Source organism: Spodoptera frugiperda, chromosome 10, assembly GCF_023101765.2.
Source record: "Spodoptera frugiperda isolate SF20-4 chromosome 10, AGI-APGP_CSIRO_Sfru_2.0, whole genome shotgun sequence".
Classification (NCBI taxonomy): Eukaryota; Metazoa; Arthropoda; class Insecta; order Lepidoptera; family Noctuidae; genus Spodoptera; species Spodoptera frugiperda.
The window spans coordinates 2078641-2098190 of record NC_064221.1 but is presented as its reverse complement, the minus strand read 5'-3'; the positions used below and the strand labels follow the sequence as shown (position 1 = coordinate 2098190).

Below are 19550 nucleotides of genomic sequence, written 5' to 3'. Positions count from 1 at the left end.
AACTATTTTAAACAAAACAAACTTACTTTTTCTTTGGTTAATGTTCTAAATACTTTGTTTTTATTTTTTATAGCTACGGTAAGTGTACTATAGATTGATGAAGAGTGGTGAAGATTTGTAGTAACCAACGATGGACATTTGGAAATTATAACGATCTTAACATATTAAAGCATAAATATAAATGAAGTTTGTTTTTGCCTTGTGGGATTCTGTGGTTCTCCCTTGTTTTTCATGTAAAACATTTTATATTTAAATTTGGATAAAATTTGCGAACCAATTTGAACAAAAATGATAAAAAAATCTATATTTCCTTTTGTAAAAATATATTTAGGCTTAATCCCAGGTAATAGCTACGAATAAACGATGTTCTTTCTAGAAACGATGTATTTTTTTTATGCAATATATGGATTATTTTTTATTAATATCCATATATTTATTTTAAATCTGACAGCAGGGAAAGAAGCGTCTGTGAAGCTTGCCATGCCATATCTCCTTGCGGTCATTGACCCTCAGTACCACAGTCACTGGTTTGCGTCATTTCTCTTTGGCCAAAGATAGTGGAGTGAATCCATTGTCCACTGCTGCTACTTATCGCTGCATACCCTCGTTTACTTTCAGGAAATATTCCCTGAGGTTGCACACCTCGCGATTGTGAAGTCTTAACTTTTAATAAGCATCTTTATATTGATACTAGTAAACCCGGCGAACTCCGTTTCCAATTCACTAATGATTTACCCTGTTTTCCTGCTTTTCTCTTGGATTTTTTCCTGAATTTTCTTTGTTATAATCCTCATAGAGCTCGAGACCTTTCCAACGAATACAAAACCGTGGAAATCGGTTCGTGCGTTAGAACGCACGTAACTCTAGAGAGTTATAACGTCAGGAAGGAAAACCCGACTTATTTTTATATTATAGATTATTTTTAGACTTACGTTATAAAACATAGATAACTACAACATTTCACCTGCATTTCCAACTATTGGTCCAGCTATATTATCTACTATACACCAACTATCTTCCCTTTTGAATCGCTCATGATCATTTGCACCTAATTTTACATCTTTTTTGGTACCGTAAAACATGGCAACTTTACCATATTTTAGAACAAAAAACGAAATATATTTTTAACCATTAGACGCACAGACACCAAAACTATATATTTATAATAAAATTGTAGTACATCTGGCTCACTTTACCGTAATCGTCATTATACACAAACACTTATTTTAGCCGCAGAAAAGAAAAAACAACATGGGTAAAGATACCAAATTTTTGGAAACAACTTTATCTACACGCCGTATTCATCGTGTATTGCATATTAAAGAGTTGTTGAGGTACAGAGGGCTTCATCTAGGACTACTTCGTATTATAATGCAAACAATATGAGGAAATCTATAGAGATAATCTACATACAAATATTTTTTTACGCTAAGGGTTTTTAAAAAAGGAAGAAGATTTTTCATAAAATAAATATTTAAAAAAAATCTATAATCCTTAAACCTAAAGTAGAAAAAACTCACAAATTTTTAACATAAATTTTGTTCCCTTTTAAACGAAATGAAATTCAAAAATTTTAAGTATTTATGTTTAAAATTGTAAAAAAAGGCTACAAAATAATGTTTAATCTTTTGACTTTTTAATTTTTGCCTTCACTATATCCATAGCTTATTTTAACATCACTTCCGTATAATTTTTATATTGCCAAGCTCGGTCATCCAAAGCCACATTAAGTATGGATGATAATGTGTGTCTGATAATTATGTCTACATCTATATCGACACCAGCAATTTATACTACGCTAACTCGAATTATGGTAAAAACGTTTTTTTATGCCAAGTTGCTTAAAATGTGTTCTTACATACGTCATAAAAAATTGAGAAGAAATATGCATAAATAAGAAAGTTACAAATCTTATAAAACGCTAAATAAAGGTACTTTTTGAAATCACTCGATTTATATTACGCCAACTATTATTAGCGGAGTGTGCGCGGGGATCACTTTGGTCAAAGTCCGTGCAACACTGCACTAACTCATAGTTAGCGTAGTTTAGTGCGTTCGTGTGTATACTTGTTCGTTTGTAAAATGAACTATGTACTTAGCGACTTTTACATAGTAAATACTTATGTGTTAACGTATTAATTAGTTTATTAATGGTACGTTGACTATTTTTTTTGTAAGTAACTACATGTTCTTTACAAAAATATTGAAATATGCACCAGATGATTGATCATGCACTACGACCTCCCGTACTACACTACGCTAACATTAGTTAGACGTGTATAAGATGTAACATTTTTTTGATGAATTACGTTTATATACGGCTAACTTGCGCTAAATCAAAAAATATTAATAATTAAGGAAATATAAATATGAGATATTACAATGAATAAATTAACTATTAAGCATACCAAATTTCAAAAAAGTATCTTAATTAATGTAAAAGTTATCACGTTTTTCACTTTAAACGCATCTACTGTAAAGTACGCTTTTTTAGGTAGCGTAGTATAAATTGCTGGTGTCGATATATTAATACGTGAGGCAAAATCTTTGGACCCCTTTTTACGAAAATTGAATATAAAATTGGTACACTTGTAGTTTATGTGTAGGAGAAGTGCAGAACGCTAATATTTAAAATAATGCTTATAAAGCACATTAAATCAATAAATAAAACATTACACACACTACCATGCATAGTATCTGATCGTATTTGACAAAACGTCAAAATCGACAGACATTGCGATGATATTCTCACGTCTCATATGAATAGAGTTTTCCTGTTCATGATGCGCCGGAATATATTAATTTGGATTTTACAAAACTAATAGCAATTCGTTAAATAAAAATTATCCTTGAACGTATGTTAAGTGGTATTGTAAATTAAATCGTATATGGTCGAATTTCGACCACTTGGCGACCACTACTTTTCCAAAATATGTAAAATTTCCATAATATGAGATGCGCGGAGAATATAAGTAAATTTTGGTCCAAAACAACAATACCGAATCAGAGTAAAAGCCGAATGTGAGTTGATTTTGTGTAGTCTATCCGAAATATTATTGAAATTTTCTATTTTGTCTTCGATGAATGAAGGAAAACATTCATCGAATATTGGGGAACCTTAGAGGTGAAGTGAATTTTTATCCTTATTTTTGATAATAGCTAAGGAGCTATTTGGTGAAATTTTGCTAAAATAGTTTGTCGGTCAGTAGAGTCAGGTATGTAAAGTCTCTCATTGCACTGACTTCCTTCACTCTTCTTTTTTCAAGCTGTTCTTCTGTGGAATGCGCTCCCCAAGAATACAAGAGTGGCAAAAAATCGCAGTTCCTTTAAATTTAAAGTCCGCGAGCATATATGAAAATTAAGGGGGAACCACAGAAACAGCAAAAACAAACGAAAAGGTCTCGAGCTCTATGAGGATTATAGCAAAGAAGATTCAGGAAAAAATCAAGCGAAAAGCAGGAAAACAGAGTTCGCCGGGTTTACTAGTATCAATATAAAGATGCTTATTAAAAGTTAAGACTTCACAATCGCGAGGTGTGCAACCTCAGGGAATATTTCCTGAAAGTAAACGAGGGTTTTGAGGGAGAGAGCAGGTTTCTTCTTCTTGAATAAAACTCTTCGAAGTCGTTTTTCGGAATGATTTATTACCGAAGCCTTCTCTACTTCCCCGACAGGGGGTGTGAGGACGCGCGATCCAGGCCGAGGCCTGTTTCGGCGGACTCTATTCGCTGCCCGCGACTGCGGGCGAGGGGTTGGAGTAGTCGGGCCCCTCGCGGGGCCCGATGCGATGTCAAATCCGTGTAGTCGCGCCGCTAGCGGCCGCGCTCAAGCCGGGCTGGCCCGGCGAGCAGCAGGCGGGTTAGCGGCGCGTGGTCGTGTCCGGTGGGGGAGCCTCTACCGCCCCGCCCTAGCTAGGGCGGGCGGGAGGCTCATGTGGCTGCGTCGGGTGGGTCGGTCGGGGCGACCAGGTCTCGCGGCAGACCGTATCCGTCGGGGGGCGCCGATGGTATGGCGCCAGCGCCCGAAGGTGGTCGTGCCGCGACTTGCCGGCGCGCTCAAACATGTTAGTGCTCAAGCGCTGCACGAAGTCGTCGACGCTCTCTACGCCGAGGTCTCTCGATATTGTCGCGTTCCGTACGAAGTGCGGGGCCTTTACTATGGTGCGCAGCGTGAGAGACTGCTGCGCACGGAGGCGTTTCTTGTTGAATTCGGACACGAGCGCGTACCAGGCCGGGGCGGCGTAGGTAAGCCGTGTCCGAATGTAGGCCTTGTAGATGCCGAGCTTCGCACGGAGCGGCAGCGACGAGTCGAGGACCGGGCGCAGGAGGTGACGGGCGGTGCGCGCCTGAGCAACAGCCTGCTGCACGTGGGGCGTCATGGACAGGGAGCGGTCGATGGTCACGCCGAGGTATTTAACTCTCGGCGCCCACCGTATTGGCTCACCCATCAGCGTCATGGTGTCCGGCTTCATGATCCCCACGGCGAGTGCTTGGGTCTTGGCCACATTAACGGCCAACCTCCACTTCTCCAGCCAGTCAGGGAGTGCATCTAGGGCGCGCTGTAGTTTGACTACTGCGTGCCGGGCGTTCAGCGACGTCGTGTAGAGCGCCGCGTCGTCCGCGTAGAGGGCGAGCTTGGCGCCGTCCACGACGGGGATGTCGTCCGTGTACACGCAGTAGCACACGGGTGAGATGCAGCTTCCCTGGGGCACGCCGGCTTGGATGCCGCGCTCAGTCGACAGAGAGCCTTCCACTGCCACTTGGAAGGTTCTGCCGTGCAAGAAGGTGGCCACGATCTTGACTAGTCGACGAGGAGTAGTAATAATTTATTTGCCAAATGACCCTACTAATAAATACAGCTACCGTAGCACACTTACATACTATGTACACGCCAAAATGCTTTTTGAAATCGACCAATAGCAGCGCAAGACCGATCGCGCGAGTTTGACATCGCGTCCGCGAGAGGGCGCCGTCGCTCGCTCGCGTCGCGTGGCCGCGCCGCTGCTTTAAAAAGGCGCGCTCCCCGCGTCGCGTCCTGTCGCTCCGGTGCCGTCGACGTGTGCAGACGTCTCTTCGCTCGTGCTATCTCGCTGATCGCCGTGTCTTCGTGACTCCGTGTTCCTCGTGCTCAGCTTCTGCTTGCTTGCTGCGTGTGTTGTGTGTCGCTTGTGCCATGCCGTGCTTCTGCATGTCTTGGTTCCAACAGCCGTCAATAGAAACTTATAAAACCGTCTTTTTCAAGACGAATCTCGGCGCCTACAGCCGTCGATTGAAACTTAACAAACGTCTTTTTCAAGACGCGTTTCTGTACAGAAGTCAAAAACGTAAACAACCGTCTTTCTCAAGACGTGTTTCTGTGCAGAAGTCAAAAACGTAAACAAACATCTTTTTCAAGGCGAATTGCTTCCTCGTTTCTTGATAACAGAAAGAGTCAAAAACACAATGTGTCCAAACGTCTTTTTCAAGGCGACTTGCTTCCTGGTTTCTTGATAACAGAGAAAGTCAAAAACGCAACGTATCCAAACGTCTTTTTCAAGGCGACTTGCTTCACTGTTTCTTGATAACAGAGATAGTCAAAAACACAATATCCAAACGTCTTTTTCAAGACGATTTGCTTCACTGTTTCTCGTTAACATAGAAAGTCAAAACAAAGGTAATTGTTTGGTTCTTCACTGAGGTATGGTAAAGGTAAACTGGTTTTGCACGGAGGTACGGTATTGGTAATCTGGTTTTGACGAAGGTAACTGGTAATGTATCATGTCACTATAAGGGTATGCAGCGATAAGTAGCAGCAGTGGACAATGGATTCACTCCACTATCTTTGGCCAAAGAGAAATGACGCAAACCAGTGACTGTGGTACTGAGGGTCAATGACCGCAAGGAGATATGGCATGGCAAGCTTCACAGACGCTTCTTTCCCTGCTGTCAGATTTAAAATAAATATATGGATATTAATAAAAAATAATCCATATCTATACTTATAATAAATCTGTAGAGAGGTCAATTCTGTACATGACATATTTTTCCAAAATAACTATCAGCGGGTGATTAGTGATCGATACTGACGCCAAAAATGCAATCAGAAATTTTTTTGTCTGTATGTCTGTATGTATGTTCTTTGTAGAAATAAAAACCACTCGACAGATTTCAACGAAACTTGGTACAATTGTTCTTCATACTCCTGGGCAGTTTATAGTATACTTTACATCACGCCACGATCAATAGGAACAGAACAGTGAAGGGAAATATTGGGAAAAAAGGAGAACTTACTCCATTTTTTAAGCTTCCGTCGCTTGTGCAGCCTTAATGGTTAAAGCTACACAGAAATAATGTACGACGGAAATGTTCTCCTTAAAATTGTTTAAAAAATATTCCACGTCAGCAAATGTCTATCTCTTATGGTTGACTCACAATAACACGTATAACTCCCGATATCTTAGCAGTTAGGAGCTTTCTGATTATATTTGTCTACTCTTACGTTTATAACACTCTCATTCACTCATTCATTCATCTATACATATAATAAAATCGTAGAAAAGTGCTGTCTGTACATCTATACATATAATAAAATCGTAGAAAAGTGCTGTCTGTACATTAAAAATAAAAATAAAAAAAATAGCAGGGGTTATTGTTATGTCGATGTCGAACCCAAAAATGTAATTAACTTTTTTTTGTCTGTTTGTCTGTTTGTCTGTTTGTCTGTTCGTCTGTGCGCGCTAATCTCAGAAACGGCTGATCCGAGTTGGATGCGGTTTTCACGAATATATTGTGGGATGCTTAAATTTACATTTAGTGTTTGTTTCATGTCAATCGGTTCATAAATAAAAAAGTTATGTCAAATTAAAGAATCACGTCGAACATTCTATGCTTATACCATTAATCTCCGCAACTATTTGACGGATTTGGTTGAAATTTGGTACAGATATAGTTTAGAACCTTAGAAAGGACATAGATATATTTTTATTTCAAAAATCAAAAAATAAAAATAAGAAATAAATTATTTATAAATAATTCTATGTCGATCGTTACACGACTTCGGTTCATGTTATTGTTTTAATTTATCGAAAAAAAGTAAATAAATAGTAAAAAGGTATGAAAAAAATAATATCAATATAATAAAACATTTAGTACAAAGAAAATGCTCTAACGGAGTATAGATAATTCTATGTCGATCGTTACACGACTTCGGTTCATGTTATTGTTTTAATTCATCGAAAAAAAGTAAATAAATAGTAAAAAGGTATGAAAAAAATAATATCAATATAATTAAACTTTTAGTACAAAGAAAATGCCCGAACGGAGTATAAATAAATAATCCAAGTTGTCTTTATCCTCGATAGATGGCGTTGGGATCGAAATAGATCGCGCTATGGTTTCGTTACATTCATTTGGTTGGGTATCGGCCGAGCGCTTCGGTACTATCGTAGAAAAAGTGTATTATCAGTCGTATGATTATTTGTCTGTAGTGGTCCTGCTGTTTCGTATTTTCTAAATTGGTTTCGTTGTATTTGTCAATTAATAAATTTATTTGTTGGGTTTTCCTGGATTTCTGGTTAAACTATTTAACGTAGGTTTAATTTGATATCGATTATTAGTAGTTACTGTAGTTAGTTTTTTTAATAAAATTGTAAGTCTAATTTATAAATTAATTAGATTAGATTTAAGTCGTTTCTTTTAAATTATTTAGTTTAAGCTTGGTTATTATAGCATAGAGGATAGGTTGTAATATAATTTCTTTTTTAATTGTTATAAATTCGTAATTCGTAGCTTTCTTTAGTTTTAAGTTAGTTTTCATCTTAAGTTCGGAAAGATTATAATATTTCTTTAGTTTAAGTCCGTTTTTAAACTATTTTTTCAATGCCCTAAGTGAGTATACATCTATTAAATTCAAACGCAGAGCTCATTATGTTGATTTTTGAAGAGTTCCCTGGAATATCTTCTACATCTCATTTTTGAAGAGATTCCGCGAGATCGGGAACTATGTGGTTAAAACCAAAAATTTGCTGAAAGTCACTATTCCACGCGAACGAAGTCGCGGGCAAAAGCTATATTATAATAAATCTGTAGATGGGTCAATTCTATACAATATTGAAAGAATAAATAGCAGGGGGTGTTACAGGATCGATACCAAGCCCAAATATGTGATTAAATTTTTTTTGTCTGTCTCTCTGTCTGTATGTTCAGGCATCACGTGAAAACTAACGGTTCGATTTCGATGCAACTTGGTATAATTATACCTTATTATCCTGGGCATAAAATAGGATATTTTTTTATTCTGAAAAAATACGTAGAAAAAAATCTTTATTTTTCAGTTTTATTCTACAGAACGCGAGCTCAACAGCAGTAGCTCAATAGAGGGATCTCCTTAATTATTATGGGCCTCACCGTATCTAATAGATATTTATAAGATGTCATTGTCAGAGTTACTCAAAATGGAGAAATAAAACTTCCACGCGAAGACCGACATCCGCGCGGACGGAGTCGCGGGCGGAAGCTAGTATTGCATAAAAAAATACATCGTTTCTAGAAAGAACATCGTTTATTGGTAGCTATTACCTAGGATTAAGCCTAATTACCTAGGATTAAGCCTAATTACCTAGGATTAAGCCTAAATATATGTTTACAAAAAGAAATATAGACATTTTTAATCATTTTTGTTCAAATTGTTTCGCATATTTTATCCAAATTTAATAAAATGTTTTCTTAAAATCAATCACAAACTTCATATATTTTTATTTTAAATGTTAAGATCGTTATAATTTCCATATTTCCATCGTTGGTTACTTCTCCCCCATCAAATACCACACGTCTTCACAAAGACCCCAGCTATAAAAAATAAAAACAAAATATTTAGAATAGATTAACCAAAGAAAAGGTAAGTTTGTTTTGTTTAAAATAGTTATTCAACAATTGTTTACACAATAAATTATCACCATGTGTGACAAATGACAAATGACAGACGCACATAGACGTACGACGAGTAAATCAACGGATGACGTCATAAAATCCTACATCGCACATGTGAAGTTTACATGCGAATAAACATAGAAAGAAAATCCCAACAAACAACAGTCGGGCAGATAGCCCCCCAGGCACGATCACCTCGCCTGGTCGGAGGATCCTCCTTTTCTCAGGAAACTTTACTTTCTGTTCCCTAAACATGTATTGATATTATTTTTTGGTTTACATAATAAAAACATAGATACTTACTATGGCCCAGTGCGGTCAAAAAGACACAAATTTTCATAATCTCTTTTGAAACGGTCATGCTCATGGTCGTCAGAAGCCAATCTTAGATCTTTTTTTCTATGTACTTTATCCCCAACACCTTTATGATCAAAATTCTTCAAATATATAACGATTCTATCAACATTTCCACTATTAGCCACATGATGAGACGTGGAGCTAGAATCAGGCGCGACGTGTTTCGCAAATACTGCGCCCAGCACCACACACAGATAGAAAACGGATAGAAACTTGATTGTGGCCGACATTTTGTTGAGATTATTGCACAACGACAAGTTAAACAGTAATGTATAGAGTCCGATCACATTGTTCGCTTTTATACCACCGTGGTAGCAATGTACAATGTGCGGGGGTTGCAATGACATATAAAGACATTATGTGTATTTTATGGATTATAATATAAGCTGTTGGCTTTAATATAATAATAATAGATCAGAAACACATCTTTGTGTTCAAGGCATTTCTTTTATTACTATTCTTGACATACATACATAATAATGTCAGTTTACGATTCTTCTTTAATTACTACCACGGTGGTATAAAAGCGATCAGTGTGATCGGACACATTACTGTTTAACTCGTCGTTGTGCAATAATCTCAACAAAATGTCGGCCACAATCAAGTTTCTATCCGTTTTCTATCTGTGTGTGGTGCTGGGCGCAGTATTTGCGAAACACGTCGCGCCTGATTCTAAGCCCGTGTCTCATCATGTTGCTGACAGTGGTACAATCGTTATATATTTGAAGGATATTGATCACAAAAAAGTTGGCAATAAAATACATACCAAAAAAGATATAAAATTAGGTGCAAATGATCATGAGCGATTCAAAAGGGAAGATAGTTGGTGTATAGTAGATAATATAGCTGGACCAATAGTTGGAAATGCAGGTGAAATGTTGTAAGTATCTATGTTTTATAACGTAAGTCTAAAAATAATCTATAATATAAAAATAAGTCGGGTTTTCCTTCCTGACGTTATAACTCTCTAGAGTTACGTGCGTTCTAACGCACGAACCGATTTCCACGGTTTTGCATTCGTTGGAAAGGTCTCGGGCTCTATGAGGATTATAGCAAAGAAAATTCAGGAAAAAATCCAGCGAAAAGCAGGAAAACAGCGTAAATCATTAGTGAATTGGAAACGGAGTTCGCCGGGTTTACTAGTATCAATATAAAGATGCTTATTAAAAGTTAAGACTTCACAATCGCGAGGTGTGCAACCTCAGGGAATATTTCCTGAAAGTAAACGAGGGTATGCATCGATAAGTAGCAGCGGTGGACAATGGATTCACTCCACTATCTTTGGCCAAAGAGAAATGACGCAAACCAGTGACTGTGGTACTGAGGGTCAATGACCGCAAGGAGATATGGCATGGCAAGCTTCACAGACGCTTCTTTCCCTGCTGTCAGATTTAAAATAAATATATGGATATTCATAAAAAATAATCCATATATTGCATAAAAAAATACATCGTTTCTAGAAAGAACATCGTTTATTGGTAGCTATTACCTGGGATTAAGCCTAAATATATTTTTACAAAAGGAAATATAGATTTTTTTATCATTTTTGTTCAAATTGGTTCGCAAATTTTATCCAAATTCAAATATAAAATGTTTTACATGAAAAACAAGGGAGAACCACAGAATCCCACAAGGCAAAAACAAACTTCATTTATATTTATGCTTTAATATGTTAAGATCGTTATAATTTCCAAATGTCCATCGTTGGTTACTACAAATCTTCACCACTCTTCATATAGTACACTTACCGTAGCTATAAAAAATAAAAACAAAATATTTAGAACATTAACCAAAGAAAAAGTAAGTTTGTTTTGTTTAAAATAGTTATCCAACAATTGTTTAGTCGGGCAGAAAGCCCCCCAGGCATGATCACCCTGCGTGGTTGGAGGATCCTCCTTTTCTTAGGGAACTTTACTCTTTGTTCCCTAAACAGGTATTGGTAGCAATGTACAATGTGCGGGGGTTGCAATGACATATTAATTGTATTTTATGGATTGTAATAAAAGCTGTTGGCTTTAATATAATAATAATAGATCAGAAACACATCTTTGTGTTCAAGGCATTTCTTTTATTACTATTCTTGACATACATACATAATAATGTCAGTTTACGATTCTTCTTTAATTACTACCACGGTGGTATAAAAGCGATCAATGTGATCGGACTCTACATTACTGTTTAACTCGTCGTTGTGCAATAATCTCAACAAAATGTCGGCCACAATCAAGTTTCTATCCGTTTTCTATCTGTGTGTGCTGCTAGGCGCAGTATTTGCGAAACACGTCGCGCCTGATTCTAAGCCCGTGTCTCATCATGTTGCTGACAGTGGTACAATCGTTATATATTTGAAGGATATTGATCACAAAAAAGTTGGCAATGAAATACATACCAAAAAAGATATAAAATTAGGTGCAAATGATAGTGATCATGAGCGATTCAAAAGGGAAGATAGTTGGTGTATAGTAGATAATGCAGCTGGACCAATAGTTGGAAATGCAGCTGAAATGTTGTAAGTATCTATGTTTTATAACGTAAGTCTAAAAATAATCTATAATATAAAATAAGTCGGGTTTTCCTTCCTGACGTTATAACTCTCTAGGTTATAACGTACGTTCTAACGCACGAACCGATTTCCACGGTTTTGCATTCGTTGGAAAGGTCTCGGGCTCTATGAGGATTATAGCAAAGAAAATTCAGGAGAAATCAAGAGAAAAGCAGGAAAACAGTGTAAATCATTGGTGGGGAAACGGAGTTCGCCGGGTTAGCTAGTATCAATATAAGGAGGCTTATTAAAAGTTAAGACCCTTCACAATCGCGAGGTGTGCAACCTCAGGGAATATTTCCTGAAAGTAAACGAGGGTATGCATCGATAAGTAGCAGCGGTGGACAATGGATTCACTCCACTATCTTTAGCTAAAGAGAAATGACGCAAACTAGTGGTATTTACTGAGCGTCAATGACCGCAAGGAGGTATGGCATAGCAAGGGCGTTCCACAAAAGCTTATTTCCCTGCTATTGGGTTTTAAATAAATATATGGATACCAACAAAAAAGAATCCATGTATTAAAAAAAAATACATCATTTCTAGAAAGAACATCGTTTATTGGAAGGTATATGAAATACTTAAGATTAAGCCCACGGTCACCCCTGCCACGATTCTGCGGTGAATACAACTCTTTGTGCGGGAGCTCGGACAATCTAGATATTTTTCACGATCCCTTCAATAAATTTAAGCGCAAAATAATGTTAAGCCTTAAACTGGACTGATCTCATTATTATTTAATAGCTAGTGTATTATGATTTAATTTATGATTATTATTCTTATTAACTCATTTTTATTCGTTTTTATTGATTTTAATTTAATTTGATTTCGAATTTTCGTGTATTTCATCTCTATCTTGATAATTATGTTAATTTTTATTATTGTTTTCCCCATATTTATTTAAAATTCTCTAAATTTACATTTTTAAATAATATTTAAAACATACAATATAAAATAATATTTAAAAATATAAAAGTAGGAGCCGACCAGTAGCGGGAACTGGTCCAAGCTACCGGTGGTTAGGGCTCCACAGAAACCTCCTCACAATACGCCGTTATACTGCCTTCCCTTGATCCATCCGCCCAACCCCAGCCTCCTAAGGTGATTGTCGAGGCTGTTGGGTATTAATAAATATCGGCACAATGATAGCCGAATCCACCGACAAAAAAAGATATTTTATTTGTTTATCTTTTTCAGCTTTCACGAGGTTCTCGTCATGAGGAATGGTGATATCGACTATCATCGCGCGGCGCGCTTGTCGATCTATCACCACTATATCAGGTTTATTGGCTACAATAGTCCTGTCAGTGATGATAGATCGATCCCAGTACAACGTGATATGGCCGTTTTCGAGAACTGGATCGGGCACATACTTGTAGTATGGAACCTCAAACTCAACAAGTTGATAGTGCAAAGCAAGTTGCTGGTGGATAATCTTCCTGATTATGTCTATGCAAATATTCACCATTAGAAACGACCACAACCAGAAATTATATGTCTTATGGATTCGTTTATTGGAAGGTATATAATTGAAATACTTAAGATTAAGCCCACGGTCACCCCTGGCACGATTCTGCGGTGAATACAACTCTTTGTGCGGGAGCTCGGACAATCTAGATACGATTTGCAGTCAGCAGTGTTCATCGCCTTCCAGGGCGTTCACGATCCCTTCAATAAATTTAAGCGCAAAATAATGTTAAGCCTTAAACTGGACTGATCTCATTATTATTTAATAGCTAGTGTATTATGATTTAATTTATGATTATTATTCTTATTAACTCATTTTTATTCGTTTTTATTGATTTTAATTTAATTTGATTTCGAATTTTCGTGTATTTCATCTCTATCTTGATAATTATGTTAATTTTTAGCATGTAGACAAATTCTTTCGGGACCGACGAACCTGTTGGCTTACAACCATATCAATTATTTGAATTCATTTAATTCCGTCCATTTTTGTCTCCATTGTAAGTTTTTTGTTACTATCTACTACTTTTATGTTTAAATTCGCATGCAGGGAATGTTGTGTGCATCTGTAAAAGATATGCATATGGGAGTTGTATTAGTCAGATGATTTAAAAATGTATTATATGCATATTGTTGATGTGCCTGTTGAATAAATAAATAAATAAGCCTAAATATCTTTTTACAAACAAAAGTTCGTAAATTTAAAAATAACTTTTTAAAGATTTTTAAGACTATTGTGTCTTCAAAATATCTAGCATATATGTAGTTTCAATCTTATGTTTCATTAATTACTTTATTTTTTTAAAATCACTATTATGCTTTATAATTGTTTATTTTTGATAAGTCTAGTTGCAGCCTTATTATAAGTGATAGTTACACTAACAAAATGTTTTTTAAATATTGTGATCATGTAAGACTGGGTTTAGTCTTACACCGATTGTACGTGGACGGTGATCAGCGCTGTTACGTGACCATAAGTCGCGTCGCTATCGGCACTGACGACTGCACGAGTGCGGTCGAGCAGTCGAGTGCCTCTGCTTTCAGTGAGCTTGTGTTTCATTCCAGTTTCGAGCGGAGTATTTGTGTACGCAGTTTGCTGTGAACACTGATGATGAGCGTGAGACTAAAATCAGCTTAATCGGTAAGTTTTCTTTTAGAATAAGTTTATTTTGTTTTAAAACTTACATTAAAATTAAAACATCATCGATTTCCCACTAACAATATATTCGATTTTTAGTTTAAATTCCGCTTATACATGTATTTTTAACATGCACTGCCCTCCCGCCCGCAATTAAATGCTCATGCAGCAGAGGTGCAACATAAACCACACACATAACATGCAATATACCACTCGACATATGTTTCGCTCCTCCACGGAGCATCCTCAGGAGGTGTTAAAAAAATCGAATGTATTGTAATTAAAGTAACGACTGACTCTAATTCTGGACAATATTGTGACGTTTTTTTTTATTTTTGGGTAATCCTTTCTGAGTGTTTTTCTGTTATAGCTGGGATGTGTGCGAGGTTATAATGTGGAAAGAAACGTGACACAGTCGACGATGAAAGAAAATAGACTTTTACATAATTAATTTGACTGCACGGTTGGCGCGGTGGCTGGGCAACTGGCTTCCGTGCAACGTGTCGCGAGTTCGATTCCCGCACGGAGCAACGCTTTGTGTGATCCACAAATTGTTGTTTCGGGTCTGGGTGTTATGTGCATGTGAAATTGTATGTTTGTAAACACACCCACGACACAGGAGAAAATCCTAATGTGGGGCAAAGTTTTTAAAAAAAAAATTTTTTTTTTTTTAATTACATGCGTTTTTATTTTTGTCCTTATTTTTCATACAACATAGTGTATACTGACTTCTGTTAGCGGCTTGGCCTGCTTCTTGCTTTGTAAAAAGTAGCCTATGTGTTATTCCAGACCAATTCCATCCCGATCCTTTCAACCGTTTTGATGTGATTAAGTAACAAATATCCACACAAACTAACAAACGTTCGCATTTAATAGTAGTAAGACTCTAGATAATAGAGACCAGGGGCCTTAGTCTGCTATTACAATTGTGTCAGAATGGTCGATCACTGAGCAGTGCAAGAGGGACGCAGCTATGTAGGTTGTATAGCTCCGTCCCTCTTGCACTGCTCAATGATCGACCATTCTGACACAATTGTAATAGTAGACTAAGGCCCCAGATCAATGGTAAATAACAATCATCATAAGCGATTCATTAAAAAATTAACTACTGAACCCATTTCAGTGAAATGCGGTACAACTATAGTTTGCAATCTGGGAAACGACGTTTGATAGTTTTTATCCCAGACATGTCACGGAAACGAGAACTATGCGTTAAAATCCCGGGACTCTATCTTCTAAACGACTGTACCCTATTTGATTGAAATACGGTAGAACTATAGAAGAAAGGACATAGCAGCGAGATGGAAGGATGTATGTCGTGAATGTTTAAGATTTTGTGAGAAGATGGCTGATGAATTAGTTTTAAGTATAATTTTATTGTAACTTTCGTGAGACATACTAAATTAATTATTATATGTTATCGGCTTACTCACGTAACTCACGTAACTGGCTTGAAACTAGTCGAGTTCCTCGTCAAACAGTTACGTGAGTAAGCCGATAACATAATAATAATTAATTTAGTTTTAAGTAATTAAAATTATTGCTGGCTTAAGCTGTAAAATTATGAATGATTTTCTTCTAAATAAATAAACATAAAATAGGATATTCTAATGGAAACGAGAACTGTACTACGCGTATAAACCCTGTGGAATTGTTTATTTTTTATCTTCACGTTAATAGACCACGGATATAAAATAAATTCACAGTAAACATAACTTATATAGCGAATCGATTCTGTTAACGTTTACTACAGTCGTAGAGTCGGTGTTTCCTGAGTATAACTTGAAAAATACTAATTAAAAACCCCCAAAATCTGCCAGAAATCATAATTCCACGGGGACAAAGTCGCAGGCTAAAATTTGTTTCGTATAATTTTATATCGGTTTTATGTATAGTTTGTAGCTATTTAATAAATACTCTATACACCATCATTAGAACTTAAAACGGGATATTTACCATGTTTATTAGTTTTTGTGAGTTTTAATAAATACTCTATACACCATCATTAGAACTTAAAACGGGATATTTACCATGTTTATTAGTTTTTGTTGCAACATGGTAAATATCCTGTTTTAAGTTCTAATGATATTACTAGTGACCATGTCAGTTTAAAAACTTATACTTTATACAAGTACATTATTGGTAAAATACTCGTACGACAAAAAATAGTGGAATATGATTTTCTTTTTAAATTGTGATGTTTTTCTTAGAAGTTAAAGCTCTAAGTGACTTGATTGAATGATAGAATTGTGTTAAATATTTCAACTCAATCCTTGCAAATCCTCTGCATCTCAAACTAGATATACCTAACTGATAATAATGTGAATGAATTGAATTGAATTTTTTTTTTTGTAAATAGGCTACAATAGAGCACTTTTATACGTCAAAAATTATCAAGTCAAAAAAAATCTAGATGAGATCGGCATTTCCTAACGGACTACTTTGAGAAGAAATGTCAATACAAACTCAGAGGTTAGAAATTCAATATTATTAAATAAGGAAGTTAAAAATTGCCCGCTTAAAACATGTAAGCTTGTATTAAAACATAAAAATACCCAACAAGGAAAAATTTGAAACCAAATATTTCATAACAAGAAAAACAAATTCTCATTTAATCTCATTCGACAAAGAGCGCCGATTTCCCGATTCCTATTCCCGCCGATCCCACCGACCCCAATATTTCAAAAACGTTCATTAAAAAATATAATATGTAAAATGTCAACGCGGAAAAATAAAGCATTCAATAAAGAAATATTTTTTTCCATTTACGTTTTACGGTCGGCACCTTAAGGAAAATCCGTATAATTAGCCATTTCAATACAAAATACATCGTTTCATTAGAGCTAAAGTGAAAAGGACCGTTCGGAGTCGTAACACGAAATAGAAAAATCCTACCTTTTCTCTAGATGATCTCCGAAAACGCTGTGTAAATCTTTTCCTTCAAGTTCACGAAACAAACACTTCAAAAAACACAAAAGTTTCAACTATTTTAATGATTTGTATGTGTATATTATACCACGAAAACTATACGAACATTATTAAAATACGCGACGAAGAAAATCGCCCACCCCTGCGAATTCTACACGTCCGATCGGGCTGAGCGGCGGACGCAAACTGACTGTGAGAAAATGATGGAACACCTCTGTTCCTTATTCCTGATTCCAGAAGGACTTATGTCACGTGCTCTGGTTTTCTAATTCCTTCTTTCTGCAATACACATTTAGGTTGATTATCCTTTGATTATAAAACCTACTTATGCTAGTAAACCTCGCAAATGTTAGCAGGTACCAATGGTGCTCTTCGGGAAATTCGATTAATTTCTTATGGAAATAATTAATTGTGTTGTTAATTATTTATTAAAGAAAGCTGTGGGACGTCGGCTTAGGCCTAATTAAAGACTTAAACTACAATTAATATTAATACAAACAACACATATAAAAATGTTTATATGGCTTATAAAAAAGTTTGTATAAATACGTAAATAGAACATCTTAGCGGTCAGTATTTGACATTTTAGGTTGCTTTTCTGACAGGGATGTGATATGCTACGTTGCTGTGGATACCTTTGGCTTCCACCAATCATATACATTGGTACACATAGCTTAGCACCGGTGGAAACTGACTCAGCTAAGCTGTTTTTTTTATACTAAAAGATGCGTGCTATGGATGGGTTTCCTAGTTTTCCTACTATCGATAGGTACATCGTATAATTGAGCTGCGCATTTTCCTCGCTCACATACATACACCGTTTGTCAATGGTCTCTACATAATTATAGAAAGTACATATAACTCGGAAGAAGTCACATTGGTACTTCCCGTTGGTAGATTTTGAACCAGCATAACGACCCACGACATAAAATAAAACAAAACATAACCACGTTTAATTAAAGCCTCAGATAGGAATCGAACGTGTGTCGCTTCTTAGACTAAAGTTAAATGCGTTCAATTTAACTTTAGCTGGCTTTAGTTTCTGTAATTTTCTTACACACACACACACACACTTCACACACATAAGTTTTAAAATTGAGTCTCGCATTTAAGTTACATCGCGACGATGGTAGAAGGAGTTCGATTAATTTGTTTATACAAACACATATACTAGTTGATCGATTTCTTTTTTATTCACTTGCCCCGTTTCTTATAAAAAAACGGGGCAAGTTTTGGTATTTAGTAATAGGAATTTTCGGCTTAGTACGAGTTTGTTTTACGTTTAATGTGATCGAAACGAGAGTGTGTTCGGCGCTCTGATTGGTTGGTTCATTCATGCTGGCAATCAAGTACATCTACCATGAGTTTGAAGCAATAGTATTTGTCCGTAGTCGCTAGCGACGACGTAATTTTTTTCGATTCCCGCACGGAGCAACTTTTTGTATGGCATATTTTACATCGCCTCTACTGGTCACCCGTGGAACTAAAATTTGCCATACAAAAAATTAACGTCATCAAATGCGCTCTCGTTTCGTTTTCGTTCAACGTAAAGCAAACTCGTACTAAGGGTACAGTTTCTACAGGATCTAAGATATAGATATATATATATAGTTATATATATATATAACCATTAGAGCGGGCGCTGTATGGAGTTGAGTATGTAAAATACGAGGACCACATTCCATAAATAGTTTTTGAACTCAGAAAAGTTTGCAAATGTTGCCTAATCTATTTCTTTTGTACTCACACCGTTAGAAACTCAAGTAAATGGACTGAACAAGTCACTCTGCTCAGCTCCTAGTGAACCCAACGTGTTCGTGTTCATGTGTGGGAGGGCCAAGATTCGGCACGAATGGGCCGGCTCGACCGAAAACCGACGTGAAACAACGGTTGCGTTGTGTTGTGTGTGAGTGAGGTTACCGGAGGCCCAATTCCCCCCTTCCCAATCTTCCCAATCCCCGTTTCCCCAACAACCCTTAAATTCCTAACCCCCAAAAGGCTGGCAACGCACTAGTAACGCCTCTGATGTTTCAAGTGTCTATGGGCAGCGGCCATCAGGTGATACGTCTGGTCGTTTAAGGTTCCATAAAAAAAGCTTCATTTCCGCGTTCAAAATTATTTATTAATCGTATTTTACATACTCATTCCTCTTTGGCACCTGTTATACCGAAGCTACACCAAGGCGTCAAATTGGTTTGAAATATCCCGACAC

General features: G+C 36.7%; 1 protein-coding gene across 2 annotated transcripts in view; it reads right to left on the bottom strand.

Annotated features, from left to right (window-relative positions):
- The window catches only part of LOC118277442 (KH domain-containing, RNA-binding, signal transduction-associated protein 2), a 338249-nt gene extending 320738 nt beyond the window's left edge, over positions 1 to 17511 (bottom strand). For both annotated transcript variants that reach the window (XM_050696224.1, XM_050696227.1), the window contains exon 1: positions 17306 to 17511. The gene's annotated coding sequence lies outside the window, so the exon portion shown is untranslated. The remainder of the gene's footprint in view (positions 1 to 17305) is intronic.
- Between the last annotated feature and the right edge of the window lie 2039 nt (positions 17512 to 19550).